Source organism: Heptranchias perlo, chromosome 3 (assembly GCF_035084215.1).
Source record: "Heptranchias perlo isolate sHepPer1 chromosome 3, sHepPer1.hap1, whole genome shotgun sequence".
Classification (NCBI taxonomy): domain Eukaryota; kingdom Metazoa; phylum Chordata; class Chondrichthyes; order Hexanchiformes; family Hexanchidae; genus Heptranchias; species Heptranchias perlo.
In genome coordinates this window covers 29,101,451-29,117,376 of record NC_090327.1, presented here as the reverse complement: position 1 = coordinate 29,117,376, position 15,926 = coordinate 29,101,451, and the positions used below count along the sequence as shown (strand labels likewise).

Genomic DNA, 15,926 nt, shown 5'->3' with positions numbered 1-15,926 from the left:
GTTAGAGTTCTCGGACCTTGCTCTTCTAAGGTAGGAATGAGGGTGAATTATGGTTAAAGGGAAGGGTTTTGAATAGATTTTTAAAAGTGGAGCAACTGATGGCAAGGCCAAAAATGGGCTCTCCCGATTGTCTAGGCCAAGAAATGTTGCAGTTTCAAAATGAACTGTATAGATAACAAAAGCAGAACACTGGATGCTGGAAATTTGTTTCCAACATTTTCTGTTTTTATTTCAATCAGCAGGTCAGGCAGCATCTGTGGAGAGAGAAACAAGAGTTAACGTTTCAGGTCGATGGCCTTTTCATTAGAGCTGGAAGATGTTAGAGATGTACAACTTCTAAGCAGTGCAAAGCCAGGGGAAAGGGAAAGGTCTGTGATAGGGTGGAGGGCAGGAATGATTAAATGACAAAAGGAATGATGGTGCAAGGCAAAAGGGGACAAGTAAAGAAACTAAAGATGAGTCCAGAGGAGGTGTAAATGGTTACAGCAGAATAGCAGAGGGAGAGGGAAGCATGGAAAATTTGGCAAAGTGGAGAGGGTTGCCATGGCCCGGGAACGTGGTGGAAGAAGGGGATCCCCACCCAAGCACCAGCCAACACTTTCACCACTCTCAGTGCCCCTGGTGTAGCCATCCTCCATTACTAGCACCTGCTGTGGAGTGGTGGTTAAGATCTAAAGTTGTTAAACTTAATGTTAGGGCTGTAAAGTGCTTAATAGAAAGATGAGGTTCTGTTCCTCAAGCTTGCGTTAAGCTTCATTGGAACAGTGTAGGAGGCCAAAGACAGAGATGTCAGAGCGGGAGTGGAATGGAGAATTAAAGTGGCAAGCGACTGGAAGCTTAGGGTCACACTTGCGGGCTGAATGGAGATGTAGAGGACACTGAATCGTGAGCAGCAAATACAGTATTCTAAGTTGGAAGAAGTACAATTAAATCGCTGTTTCACCTAGAAAGTGTGTTTAGGCCCATGGAAGGGAGGAGGTGGAAGGGCAGGTGTTGCATCTCTTGCGCTTGCATGGGAAGGTGCCGGGGGACTGGGAGCAGGTGTTGGGGGTGGTGAAAGAATGGACCAGGGTGTCACACAGGGAACGGTCCCTTCGGAATGCTGAAAAGAGGGGAGGGGGATGATGTTTTTGCTGGTTGCTTCACGCTGGAGGTGGCGGAAATGATGGAGGATGATCCGTTGAATGTGAAGGCTGGTGGGGTGGAAGGTGAAGAGGAGGGGAACATGGTTCTGTGAGGGAGTGAAAGAGTGCGGGAAATGGAACGGACATTTATAGATTATAGTTCTTCTAAATTCACAGCCTACACTTGGAAGACACTAAAACGTGCATAGAAGTGTGACATTTCCACCACATTTTACAACATTTATGCTTCATGTGATTATTGTTTTATTTTAAGATTGTGTAAAGCTGTCAATGTTTGTTTCCAAATATTACCCATACAGCAGTGGAATAGATGAATATTAATTTGTTTTTTGAAGCCCAGGCACACAGCAAAAGGAGGGTTAGGTCAATCCCAAAGTATATGATGTTTGATCTTACAGTATTCCATTCTTCAAGCTTTTACACATAAGGCTCGCTTTGTGATGGAAATGTCCAGAATCCCCATGTCAGTGCTAAATAACAAATGAATTTGGGAGTCACTTAAGTGGTGAACTCATCTATGATATACTTGCACAATGATTTTTTAATCTGAAGTAAATATAGTACTTAAAAGGGGCTGCCCCGGGGGTGATGGGGCAGAAGTACTTTCTGTGTACTTTTTTTTTCCCTTCTACATCTCTGGAGGTCTACTCGCTTTTCTTTCTAGTCTCCCACCTCAAGAGGTGAAATTGCCACATATTCTCACCCAAAACTCAGAGACCTGTAACCCTGATTTTTAACTCTGGGCACAGATTGGGCAGGGGGTGGGAGTCCCCATGACGTCGCGAGCATGAGGCCCGAGCCTTATTTCCATGTGATTACCGGCTGCCCTCTTGCTTGTGTCAGGAATCGGGCAGTCCGTTTACATGATGCGAAATTTCCGGCGGGCCTCCCAATGCTTATTTAAAGTGGGGATGCACCTCCTAAAGCAAAGGTGCATTCCTTGTTTTCATTTTTGCCTGAACAACTGTGGTGACTATTGTGGCAGCTCAAGTGAGTTGCAGGGCTATCCCTGTCTTTTGTTACATCCTTGGAGGTCCTGGTGAAGGAAGTCAGGGCAAGGAGGGAGGTACTGTTCTCCAGCAGCTGCAGGAGCATCCCAAGGCCAATATTAAGCAGCCTTGGACAGAGGTGGCAGACTGGGACAGTGCCAGAAGCATCACCCCCAGGACCTGGGGTCAATATTTTAAAAAAAAGGTTCAAAGACCTCTCTAGAGCAGCAAGGGTGAGTATAGCTCTTCATCTCTGCAACTGTCTCAACATCACCCGACAACAATCCTTTCACACCCTCACCCAGTATAATTCCCTTCCCTCTATCACATAATTCAGCGTTCATTCACGAGGACAAACTGCAACACCTCTCTTTCTCAATCCAAGCACTCTCACCTCTTCCTTTGCTCTCTCCACATCACATATGAATACCATTCTCTTCTTATATCCTAGTACTTGCACAACCATCAACTCCTCCCAGCAGTCCTTCTTCATTTCACATTCCACACACTTGACTTTAAATTCATTACCTTCCCATCTTCATTCCATCGTGCTTCTTCTCCACCTCTCACCACATGCACTAATGCACCATATGCACAAGCCCTACACATCTCCAGATTCCTTTTCAGTCTACTGTCAATCATCAGCAAAATGATGGAAGGTGTCGTCGACAGTGCTATCAAGCGGCACTTACCAATAAACTGCTCACCGGTGCTCAGTTTGGGTTCCGCCAGGACTACTTGGTGCCAGACCTCATTACAGCCTTGGTCCAAACATGGACAAAAGAGCTGAATGCCAGAGGTGAGGTGAGAGTCATTGCCCTTGACGTCAAGGCAGCATTTGACCGAGTGTGGCACCAGGGAGCCCTGGTAAAATTGAAGTCATTGGGAATTAGGGGGAAAACTCTCCAGTGGCTGGAGTCATACCTAACACAAAGGAAGATGGGAGTGGTTGTTGGAGGCCAATCATCTCAGCCCCAGGACATTGCTGCAGGAGTTCCTCAGGGCAGTGTCCTTGGCCCAACCATCTTCAGCTGCTTTATCAATGACCTTCCCTCCATCATAAGGTAAGAAATGGGGATGTTCGCTGATGATTGCACAGTGTTCAGTTCCATTCGCAACCCCTCAGATAATGAAGCAGCCCGAGCCCGCATGCAGCAAGACCTGGACAACATCCAGGCTTGGGCTCATAAGTGGCAAGTAACATTCGCGCCAGACAAGTGCCAGGCAATGACCATCTCCAACAAGAGAGGGTCTAACCACCTCCCCTTGACATTCAATCCCCCACCATCAACATCCTGGGGGTCACCATTGACCAGAAACTTAACTGGACCAGTCATATAAATATTGTGGCTACAAGAGCAGGTCAGAGGCAGGGTATTTTGCGGCGAGTGACTCACCTCCTGACTCCCCAAAGCCTTTCCACCATCCACAAGGCACAAGTCAGGAGTGTGATGGAATACTCTCCACTTGCCTGGATGAGTGCAGCTCCAACACTCAAGAAGCTCGACACCATCCAGGACAAAGCAGCCCGCTTGATTGGCACCCCATCCACCACCCTAAACATTCACTCCCTTCACCACCGGCGCACTGTGGCTGCAGTGTGTACCATCCACAGGATGCACTGCAGCAACTCGCCAAGGCTTCTTCGACAGCACCTCCCAAACGAGCGACATCTACCACCTAGAAGGACAAGAGCAGCAGGCACATGGGAACAACACCACCTGCACGTTCCCCTCCAAGTCACACACCATCCCGACTTGGAAATATATCGCCGTTCCTTCATCGTCGCTGGGTCAAAATCCTGGAACTCCCTTCCTAACAGCATTGTGGGAGAACCTTCACCACACGGACTGCAGCGGTTCAAGAAGGCGGCTCATCACCACCTTCTCAAGGGCAATTAGGGATGGGCAATACATGCCGGCCTTGCCAGCGACGCCCACATCCCATGAACGAATAAATAAAAAACTCTCCCTCTCTCTTTCTGCAGGAGAAAACCGTGCACAATGCCAGTGAGAGGACCAAGACAGGGGGTGAGGAGTATCCAACATTATAGCCCTCACCCAAGCAGAGCAAGAAGCCATGGTGATCAGTGACCCAGGCAGAGCCATGAGCATTGGGTAAGACAAGGCTAGTGACTTACCTGAGCAGGGTGTTACATATTACTTGTACCCCTTTATTCACCTCAGCAAATATGCAGCAAGCTGCATTCTCAAGAGTGTCACCTGCTGATGTCCAGCTTCTTTGTACCATCCAAACTCTCATCTTTTTTCTCTTTCTTATAGGTCCTTCTCAATGAGACTCTTGCAGAAGACACCCTGCAGGAGGACAATCCTCCTGAGGATGCAGTAATATGCGCTCCACCCCTCCCGGGCACCAGCTCAGACACTAGAACTCCGCTTGGGTTAGATAATGAGGCAGAGGGGTCTGAACATGGTGAAAAACAAGTGAGCAGCAGTACTGGTGCAGGGATGGCCCAAGAGAGATCTCGCCAGAGGGCAAGGTCCTCTCCCAGCTCTACTCAGCAGAACAGAGAGGAGGACTTCAGGGGCCCAGCCGTGAAAAGAAAACTGCTTGCCTCTCACAAGCAGCTGCAGAAGGTATTGGAAGGCCAAGGAGTTTCAGCAATATGGCTGAAAGTATGGAGGAGTCCTCTTCCAGCCTGTGTGGTGTCATCTCACATGGCATCAGCACTCTGCAGTCCACCCTGGAGAGTTTGAACACTGCAGCTGGCCTCTCTTAGTGTCACCAACCTATGTAGCTTTGATGGAAGCTCATACAGCTGCCATGAAGGCTTTGGGATCCACCTTGGAGAGACAGGTGTCCGTCTTGGACAAATTGGTGTACCAAATAGATAAGGGCATTGAAGGAGTCGCTCATCTCCTGAAGTCTTGCAGATTGTTGGAAGTGATGAGCCTTAACCTCACGGGAGTAACATTGGCACGATGGGAGAAATACATGTTGCCCTTTCTTGGGATGTCAGCATATGTGCTCCTTCGCCACCCCCATAACCCATACCTCCCATGGTGCCAGCAAGTCAGTCGGGCCAGATTGCTCCGACGGCAGTCGAGATGAAGCAGTCTGCAGCTGGGGCCTCACAGGCTTGAGAACCAAGGTCACCGGCTGTGAGCATGTCAAAGGTCTCAACATGAGGAACAGCAGCTTTCTACCAACTTTGTTGAGGCCAACAGGGGAGAACCCCGTAGGGGTAGCAGAGTTAGTAAACCTGCTTTTCAGAGAAGCGCTATGGATTGATCACTTGAGTGATAAATGAATGGAAGGCAATTGTTACATATGCCATTAAATTAATCGCCTTTATTACATCTGGCACTATGGTATGCAGTGTGATTCAATGCAGGGTGTGCATTGTCCGTATGTCAATTATGAATAGTTTGAATGTTCTTCAATGCAGGATGAAGAGAGTGGTGAAGGATGTAACAAGGACTGTTAAGCAGAGGGGCTCTGTGTAGGTTCTCAGGGTAGAGGAATGAGCAGGTCACCAGAATTGCTGAGCAATTAGCTGACCCAGCACATCTCCAGCTGCAAGGTGTTGAGGTGGCCCTCCTTCCTCTCCTGCTTCCTCACCTTCCTCCTGGTCTTCCTCTTCTGATGAGACCTGCTGCTGTGCCTCCTCCGACTGCAGGCCTCTCTGTATGACGAGGTTGTGCAGGGTGCAGCACACCACTACGATGTGGGAGATTCTGTAGAGCATATTGTAGGAAGCCCCCAGAATGTTGAGACACCTTAACCTCTGCTTCAGCATCCCAATGATGTGCTTAATAAATATCATGTAGACCTCAGGCGTTGATTATACCTCTGTTGCTCAGACGTGGTGGGGTTGCAGAGGGGTAGCATGAGCCACATCTATAGGGGGTGTCCCTCGTCCACCAGCAGCCATCCTGCTATGTTCTTGGGAAGGTCGAATATTGGGGAGATGGTAGACTGTCACAGGATAAATGCGCTGTGACGACTACCAGAGTATCTTGCACAAATGTGCATGATCCTACTTCTGTGATTGGACACTAGCTGGACATTAATGGAGTGATAGCCTTTTCTACTGACAAATGCTGCTGGCTGGTGTTCTGAAGACTGATGGCAATATGTGTACAATAAGTGATCCTCCAAACGTGAGAGAAGCCAGCCACTGCTGCAAATCCTCAAGTTCTCTTGTGTTGAATGTTGAGAGCAATGGGGAAGGTGATGTACTACTCAGGCCTGGCAAATAGGACGTTAGTGACTTGCTTAATACAGCTGTGTACTGCACAGTGTGCGATGCAGCTGATGTCACTTGTAACAGATTGAAAGGAGCCAGTGGCTGTGGTGACTTTGACAGCCACTGGCAAAGCTTGTTCCCCTGGTCCAGCAGGCAGCAGGTCCTGTTGCAGGAGACTGCAGAGGTCTGCAACAGCTGCCTGGAGAAGCACAGCCTCCTGTTGCATGGCTCTTCAGATGGATCCAAGAAAGTGACTCTTGGCCTGTACAGGCCTTCTATGAGCAGCCACCCTCATCTGCTGTCTTCTGATAGGCGCAGCTGGTGCTGATTGCTAAGGCTACTGTTGCTCCTCCAACTGTTCCTCCATCTAAATGAAACTAGCAATAATAGCACTCATTATAAGCAGATAAAGCTTACTAAGGGTGATGAAGCATAAAAGGGAAAAAGAAGTGATCTGCAAGCTGGAAACTCTCCTGCTAATCCAAATAGCACAAAGACCCTGTGACCCAATTAGCTGCAGGTGAGTGCCCTTTTAAATACTTCTTTAGTGGCTCTCAGACACCAATCCTGCCAGGTTTTACTGGTGGGTCCAATACTGGGTGGGACTGCTGCAATTTTTAGTTAAAATGGCATTGGGGTCCTAATTGCATAATAGGATCCCAATTTCAATTTATGCTTGAGGCCTCCATCTGCTCGTGGCCAGTGCTTCGGCCGCCTTCAAAAAGTGCATGGTTAAAATGGCGGTGGCAGTGGGTGCGCATTGGGGATGCAGTGTTAATTGCTCTACCACTATTTTAAGAACTCTCCCTTTCCATCCCTGAGAAGTGGCCAGGTTTGAAATTGGGGTTATAATGTCTGACTTCTGATCAAGGTAACTTATCGAAATTTGCCTCTAGTCAACTGCCATTGAACTGAGCAAGGATTGGCCTCCTTTCTGATCCTGAATGCTGATCTTTGCTCCTGACTTGAACTCAGTTTCTGAGTTGCATTTGAGGACATGACCGGGAAGATTGTTGGAGCCACATTCAGTTGATTGGTCCATCTCTGGTCAGCTCCACATCAGACACTTTGGGGGTATTTTAACCCCCCAGGTTAGGAGGGGTGGGAGGGGGTTAAAAATAAAATATTTTAACGAGGCTGCTTGCTTCAAATTTTAACTGTGTTTCACATTTAACTCCAAGGGGCTGGGTTTCTCGGCACTCGGGAAACCCGGCAGCTGAAGGGAGGAGAGAATGGCTGGATGGAACAGGTAAGTACCTCTCTAGCACTGCTTGTGGGCCAGAAGGAGCAGGAGTGCTTCCCCCGGCCCAGCTAGCTAACCTGTAAACCACCCTGTGATCCGCCACCCACGATCAGACCCCCCAACCGATGTTTGATTCACCAATGTCTGGCCCACGATGTCTACCCTGCGATTTCCACCCCCACCCCCCCCCACCTTTGTCCAACTCACCTCCCTCTGCTCCCCAGCTGCAGCCTGGTGTCATGGACCTAGTTGCCCAACAGTCAGCCCGTATCTTAATCTGGCTGGCTGCAGCTGGGAAACTGATTTAAAAATTTAAATCGGGTCCTGCCTTTAAATTCGCCAGGACCTCCAGGAAACCAATACTGCTGGGTTTCCCGGCCGCTAAACCTTATAACATCCTTCACACACATTATGAATTGATGTTATCAGTGATTGACCTGTTGCACACCTCAGTATGTTCATTGCAAACTAACTTCTGCGGTGATTCTTAATATTGTTTTTTGTTCTTTTCCAGGGCCTTCAAGGATTGATGAAGAGGCACGCACCATGAAAGAGGGCGATTCCTCAGAGGAGGTCCATTCCTCTGAGGATGCACCCTCACATCATATCCAGCCATGCATCAGTGCAGAGACTCACACTTCGGTAGATCCTGTTAGGCAGATAGTTGGGTTGTCACCAGGTGATTCACTGCTCACAAGTGAGTACGAGCAGACGCTGGTGGCAGAGACATCTTTGGAGAGTCCATGTCGGAGGACGCGCTGCTCTCCAAGCTCTGCTCAGCTGGACACTGACGCTGAGCTCCGGGGGGTGTCGTTGAGAAGGAGAATGATTGAGGCACAGCTGCACCTTTGCGCGGTACTGGAAGACGTGCCAAACACAATCTCCACAATAGCGGAGAGGGTGAAGGAGTCCACCTCCAGCATTAGTGGAATGGTGGCGCAGGTAAGTGTGGGAATGTCTGCAATGGAGAGAATGGCAGCTTACATTGAGCTTCAAGCATGGCTCTCAAATGAATCCATGCAGGCCATGACAACGGCTGTGCAGACTCAGGATGCCAACTTTTCTGCCGCCTTAAACAGGCAGACAGATACCAGGAGAGGGATGATGACGAAGGGGACGTGGAAGTGGAGACTCCACTCAAAGCACCCTCATGTCTCATCCGTTGCCCCCCCCGCCAACCAGTACCCGATGGCCGAGTCTGCCCCTGCACAGGTGCAAGTGGAGCAGTCCTTGGCGAGGCCTTCAGAGCTCCAAATCCCAGAAAGCGTAGGCCCAAAGCATCTCAGCAGTCAGAGTAGGGACCTGAGCAACCTGCCACTACTTCTGCTGAAGCCACAGGGGATGCACCATGTAGAAGTGGTAGGAAGAGGAAGGCTAAGGTTTTGTAATCACCAAGGGTATGCACAAAGGTGTATGATGAAAATGTATTGTTTATTTGTTTTTTCTTACATGCTTGTTAAATGTTATAATTGTCACCACCACTGCCACATCTTGTCCACTCTTGAGTCCCTTTTGTGAAAGTGCATTTTCTTGTGCTTCGTCATGAACGCCAAGATTTGATGCCACCCATTGGGTGTGTTTACAATGGGTTATGCGAGTTGAAGGACTATTTTGTGCAAGGTGTGGGAGGATGGGGGAGGGTGGCTGGTGGTTGTTCCAGGCAGTCTGAGTAGTTCACGATCTTCAGTTTCAAGATCATCTTATGAGAACTTATTAGATATGATGACTCCCTGGCATCACGAGCAGCCATGTGTGCCGCTGCTCTGCCAATGGGTTGCTGATCTTCTTCCTCCTCCTCGTCTTCAATGTTACCAGCAAATGCGGATGTTGCATATGCGCAATGGAGGTCCTCCACCTGTAACCCTCTCTGTTGAGCAATGTTGTGCAGGACGCAACACATGACTGTTATTCTGCACACCCTCGCTGGTGTGTACTGAAGGGCTCACCCAGATTGATCCAGGCATCTGAAGCGCATCTTCAGCATTCCTATGGCTTGTTCAGTGACAGACCTGGTACTGATGTGACTGTCATTGTACCACTACTGTGCCTTGTTGGTGGAGTTTCTCACAGGTGTCATGAGCCATGTCTGCAGGGGGTATCCCTTGTCTCCAAGGCCCCAGCCCTTAAGCCTGTCTTGTGCGTTGAAGAGGGCTGGAATGTTGGAAATGAAGGAATCATGGCAGCTGCCAGGGAATTTGGCACATACCTGCAGCGTGTTAATGGAGTGATATCCCTTTCGGTTGTTGAACATTCCTGACTCGTGCAGGTGCTCAAGTTACTACATATGTACAATCAATTGCACTCTGCATCCGTGGGAAGCCAGCCAGAGAGTTGAAATCCACTGCCCTCTCAATCCGGCTGATGTTGTCGCAGGGCAAGTTGACTTTTGCCAGGGCATCCGACTACAAGCCATCGGTGACCTGTCGTTTACACTTCCATGCAGACGACTGAGAGACCCTGGTGATGTTACCGGTGGTGCCCTGGAAGGATCCAGAGGTGAAGAAATTGAGGGCAGTGGTTACTTTGAGTGCGACAGACAATACATGGCCACAAGGCCCAGCCAGAAGCAGCTCTACGTGAAGGAGGCGTGCAGGTGTCTGCGACCACCTGGCGACTCAATCTCCGCCTGGATTGGCAGTGTTCCTCAGAAAGCTCAGCCTCTGCCTGTACACCCTCTCATGTCGGTAGTGCTTCCTGCAACCTCGGCCCCTCCGTTGTTCCCCTCTCTGCAATTGTGCAGATCCTTGCAGCGCACCTCTATCTTGAAGCTGCAATTCCCAGAATTGCACACTGTGCCTGCCACGGATGGTGATGTGCGTCCTCATATACTGCAGAATAAATCCATTGCACTCCCCATCCTGATGTTGTCAGTTTGAGGTGGTCCAGAATGTAGGTAAATATGTCTGAGCACAAGTATTCTGAGTGTGAACAAAGAAATCTCAGTCTAAACACAAAGAATTCCCAGCCAAAGGTTTGTCTGAGAGAACTGAATGCTCTGCTGCAAAGACTCACCTTTTCTTCACATGTCAGTCACTGGTTTAAAGGTCCAAATGAGGGCTGGCTGCAACTCGCCTCCGTTTCGATGGCGTGTTTCAGAAGCCACGGATGACACGTTCAGGAGAAGTTAAAATGGTTTGTGTAAGTCAATACAAAAAAGTTAACAGGATTAAGTACTTTAAAGACCTAAATTGGCCCTTTAAATATCATAAGCCGGCGGGACTTCCAGGTGTCTGGGTCAAACCCGGAAGTAGGCACAATGGAGCTAGGATGTGGTCCCCCTCCGAAAGCAGAGTATTTTTACTACCCACCCCGCTACAACCCACCCGTTCTTGGTTAAAATTTATCCCATAAAGTGCAAGTAGTAGCAAATCTGTTTTATTAGGAGGGTAATTTTAACCTAACACGCCCAGTGGGAAACTGAGTGGATCAGATTGACTTCAATGGAAAGTAAAATTGGGCAGCACTTAAAGTGAGCAGTCGATCTGATCCCTTCAGTCTCGCGCCAGGCGGTTTAGGTTAATGTTATCCCATGGTTTTGTCTTTAAGACATATATTACAAATGTTTGGGTGCCTATGGCCCCGATATTTACAAGGAGGGAAGGGGTTACGTGTCAGCAGCCGGGAAACCCGGAAATACTGGGAAGGCAGAATTCCTGCTGAAATAACGGCAGGGCCCCATTAGAATTTTTTTAATCCATTTCCTGCCCGACAGCCAACCAGATATTGCTGGGGATGTCGGCTGATTGCGGGGGAGTGGGTGGGGGTTCAAAAGATCGCAGCAAGTTTGCTTCATTGATTTAGAGGCCGGGGGATAGCACTCCTGCTCCTCCTGGTCCACAAGCAGTGCTGGAAAAGCATTTATCTGCTGGATCTGCCAGCTGCCGGGTTCCCTGAGCACTGGGAGACCCAGCTGGCCAGCGTTAAATTTGAATGGCTGCCAAAATCTGAGGAACGCAGTCTCAATAACATATTAAAATCATGGACCTGCCTCTCCAGAGCCGGTTACTCGGCCGCTCCCCAACTCGCCACGATGAAACTGGAAGTTGGAGCGTTCACGGTGGGTTGTGGCCCGGTTTCGCATTTTTAGCAATTAACCTGACCCCATCCCACACATTTCGTGGGGGTTTAAAATTACTCCCCATGAGTTTGCAGCCAGGTTATGTGAGAATTAAACTAAGGGAGCAAGAATGGGACCAGTAACACAGATTTGCGACAGATATGTGAACATCAAAACCATGTAAGACAAATGCAGCACTGAAGCTTTTATAGCTAAAATTATTATATACATGTTTTTTCTCATTAATAGAGGCTCTAATCTAATGAAAGCTCTTTCTTGAGCACTGCAGCAGATGGATTCTTCTTAGAGCAGCTACTTGATTCCAAAGATCATGATCAAGGTTAAGAAAGAATCTGATTTACTGGTGTACTTGGCTGTCTTTCATTTGGCATTGGGAAATTGCATTGAAGAATAAAATTGTTTTACAAGTATATAAGGGTCGATAAGTATTTACTGTTGTAAACATTAAGTACATCTAATACAGTTCTACCCAGAAATGTCTTTCACAATAAGTTTATCAAAAAAATGTAGTTGACAGCCACATTTGGTAACAGTAAAAATGGAATTTTAGCTCCCCGATTGCTCAGCAAGTTTATCTAGTGAGTGGTTGTCCAGATAGTGTGGCAAGGCAATGAAAAAGCTAGCAGAATGTTGAGTTAAGTAGACTGAATAGCAGAGTGTGAGTTTGCAGATGTTATGCTAAGACTCAGTACTGTGTGTACTGTGATATGTAGGTATGGTCTGGCCAGTATATTACAGTGTTCTGTGAGTACTAATAGGTCCATTAGTACTGAGAAATGTTAGTACTGTATTTTGTAATGCACTGGCTAGGGCTGGAATACTGTGTTCAGTTTTGGCCTACAAAAGGGACATGTATGCATTGAAAAAATTGCAGAGAGGGCAGTGAGAATGATTTCAGTGTAATGAGGATGAGCTATGATGAAAGTTGAAAAAACTCAAGCTCTACAGTCTAGAGAGGAGACTGAAGGGGGATCACATAGAAAAATAAGTTAAATCCTTAATACTAATTCATAGCAGTTAGAATAATAGGACCAGCAGATTTATGTTCAAATTGGTGAAAGGTAAATTTAAAACAGATAATCTGCCAATAGAAGCAAAGACATTAGCAAAGTTGGACTAGGAGAGCAATGATGAGTCAAGTGGCCTTTTCTTACCCTTGACTATTTGCGTTTTCTGAGCCATTCAGAGTAGGTAGGTCCTAGGTTTGGTTCCTTTGCTGAGTTAGATGATCTCAGCCAGGATGGCAGTTGGTGTGCTACATTTATCTCAGTGCCTTTGGTTAGGGAGGTGAAAATTGACCAGTGATGCACTGCTGATATCCATCCAATGACTTCTGCTGGAAGTGCATTTGTGTGGACATTGGGTGAGGACATGATCAAACTCTGTTGTGATGCCATTTTTGTCAGATGACCTGCCAACTCAATCATGCATACATACCAAACTAGAAAGCAAGCAAAAGCTGGCCAGCAGCTAACTGCTCAAAAATAACTCTGAATATAGTGGCACATGAAGACAGAGTTAAACTGAAAGTACAGTGGGACACAGACTTATCATAACTTAAGCTGTAGATTACACGTTTATGACTTTAATCACTTTTATTGCAGTACACAAAGCTGAATTAGCAGTAGTGGTGGATTTAGAAATTATTTAAAGAGATATGAATGCTGAAGGTATGAGATTTACTTTCTAGGGAAAAGGTCTGAGGGCAGGATCCCCACAGGTGACTTTGATTTTTGATTCGGTACATTTTGGAGCTTCATGTAAATTTCAATGTAATCTTTTTTAATTGAGTAAAACTAATCACCGTTCCAACTCTACTCCCCAATTTATTTCCAAACTCTAGCAATTATGCAAATCTAATGACAGGAATGCGTAAGTAAAGCTGGTCAATACGTTCACAGCAGGGAATATCCTCCTGGTCTCAAAAAGCCACTGCAATCATTCTTGGAAGAAAACAAATCTCCACGTACGACAACAATTTGGCATGGCCCAGAAAGTTCCTTTGAAATAAAGCTGAATTTTAGCTTTTTTTTGTTATATATCACTTATTTGGAGACACACCAAATAAACATCTGTAACTTTCAGAAACCCAACAGCTCATGTGCAGCTAACAGTGGGAGAAAATACAATCTGATTGTTTTCAACAACCACTAGTTCCCACCCTTCAACAGGTTTCATGGTTCTAAAGGCTTTTTTTCCTGTGCTCCAACTGATTTGATCGGTTCTTACAGCCTTCTGTCCTGCCTTCCACTAATCTCATGGTTCTAGGACCCTTCAGTCTCATTAAATGAAGATTTGAATGGTATGGTCTATTTGGTTACAGTTAGCAAAGATTTGCAAAGGGCAGGTAATGCTTAACTAGTTTAATTAAATAACATTCAAAGCATTTGTCAATACAGAAAAGTTAGTTTTGGATTGCACTAGCAAAGAGCGAGTAGACACTGAGCCACATAGTGTCCTCCTGTGCAATAAACATGATGACTTTTTTTAAGGAAATTATTAGCATATCATAGAATGACACAGCACAGAAGGAGACCGTTCGGCCCATCGTGCCCATGCTGGCTCTTTGAAAGAGCTATCCAATTAGTTCTATTCCCCTGCTTTTTCCCCATAGCCCTGCAATTTTTTTTCCCTTTGAGAATTTATCTAATTCCCTTTTGAAAGTTATTATTGAATCTGCTTCCACCTTTCAGGCAGTGCATTCCAGATCATAACTCACTGCATAAAAAAGTTTTCCCTCATGTCACCACTGGTTCTTCTGCCAACTACCTTAGATCTGTGTCCTCTGATTACCAACCCTTCTGCCACTGGAAACAGTTTCTCCTTATTTACTCTATTAAAGCCCTTCATGATTTTGAACACCTCTATCAAATCTCTCCTTAACCTTTTCTGCTCTAAGGAGAACAACCCTAGTTTCTCTAGTCTCTCTGCGTAACTCAAGTTTTCCATCCTTGGAACCATTCTAGTAAATCTCCTCTGCATCTTTTCTAAGGCCTTGACATCCTAAAGTGTGGTGCCCAGAATTGGCCATAATACTCCAACTGAGGCCTAACCCAGTGTTTTAAATAGAAAGAGAGAATGCAGTCAACATGGTAAATGTAAACTTTCAATAAAGTACCATATAAGAGAGTAGTTAAAAGCCCATGGTATTAAATGTAAATTGGTGGCATGAATAGCAGGTTGGCTGAACAATAGAATGCAGACTCAAAGTGAATGAATGCTTCTCTGATGACCAAAATGTAGTTAGTGGCATGCTCCAGGATTCTGTATTGCAACCTATCTTGTTCTCCATCTGCATAAATGTTTCAGACGTGGGCATAGAGGGAATAATACTGAAATTTGCTAATGATACCAAGAATGGGGGCATGGCAAACTGAAGAATGGGGAAGACTGCAGGGGAACATAGGTTAGGGGAGTGGGTAGGTATGTGTGAAATGCAGTTCAAAGTAGATGCATTCTGTGAAAAAGAGAATGGAAATATACCTTAAATGGTAGTAAAATTCTCAATGGAATGAAGAAGCACACATGTAGGAGTACAGATACACAGATATTTAAAAGCAGGATTGCAGATGGAAAATGCAATTAAAAAGGCAAATGGCATTCTGGGTTTTTACACATCGGGACATTGAATACAAAAATAGGGTTGATGATGAATCCATGCAAGACATCGGTTAGGCCAGAGTTACGAGTACTATGTAGATTTGGGCACCCTACTAAAGAAATAATACTGGACCCCAGTAAAACATCGATATAGCTTAACTGGGCTGATGTCAAGACTGAGAGGACATCGTTATGAGAAATTTGAAAAGCGAAGTCTGTATTCACTGGAGCAGAGAAGGTTCTGGAGTCTCTCAAAGTGTTCAAAGGTTTGAAAGGGTAAATGGTGCAAAGTTATTTCTATTAGCTAGTGACTCAGGAAATAATTTTAGGGTTACTACTGGAAGCATAAAGGACAAGATTAGAAGAATTTTTTTAATAGTATAGGATTTGAAATGCATTACAGCAAGTGACTGTTGAAGCTGAGTCAATCATGACATTCAAGAAGGAATTAAATAAACTCTTGAACAAAATTGAAGGGAACAGGGAAATGGAATTAGAGTTTGTAGCTCTGGTATGGAGCTAGTATATGCACAGTGAGCCAACTGGCAACTTCCTCTGTTGCTGTTCTATTTCCAGAAGTGACTAAAAGAGAAAAAGAAAGACTTGCATTTATATAGCGCATTTCACAACCTCAGGATGTCCCAAAGTGCTTTACAGACAA

At 46.2% G+C, this 15,926-nt stretch overlaps 1 protein-coding gene across 3 annotated transcripts in view; it reads left to right on the top strand.

The window, feature by feature from the left end:
- LOC137311272 (KH domain-containing, RNA-binding, signal transduction-associated protein 3-like) overlaps nucleotides 1-15,926 on the top strand; it is a 245,473-nt gene that overhangs the window by 219,212 nt on the left and 10,335 nt on the right. The gene's annotated exons all lie outside the window — the stretch shown is intronic.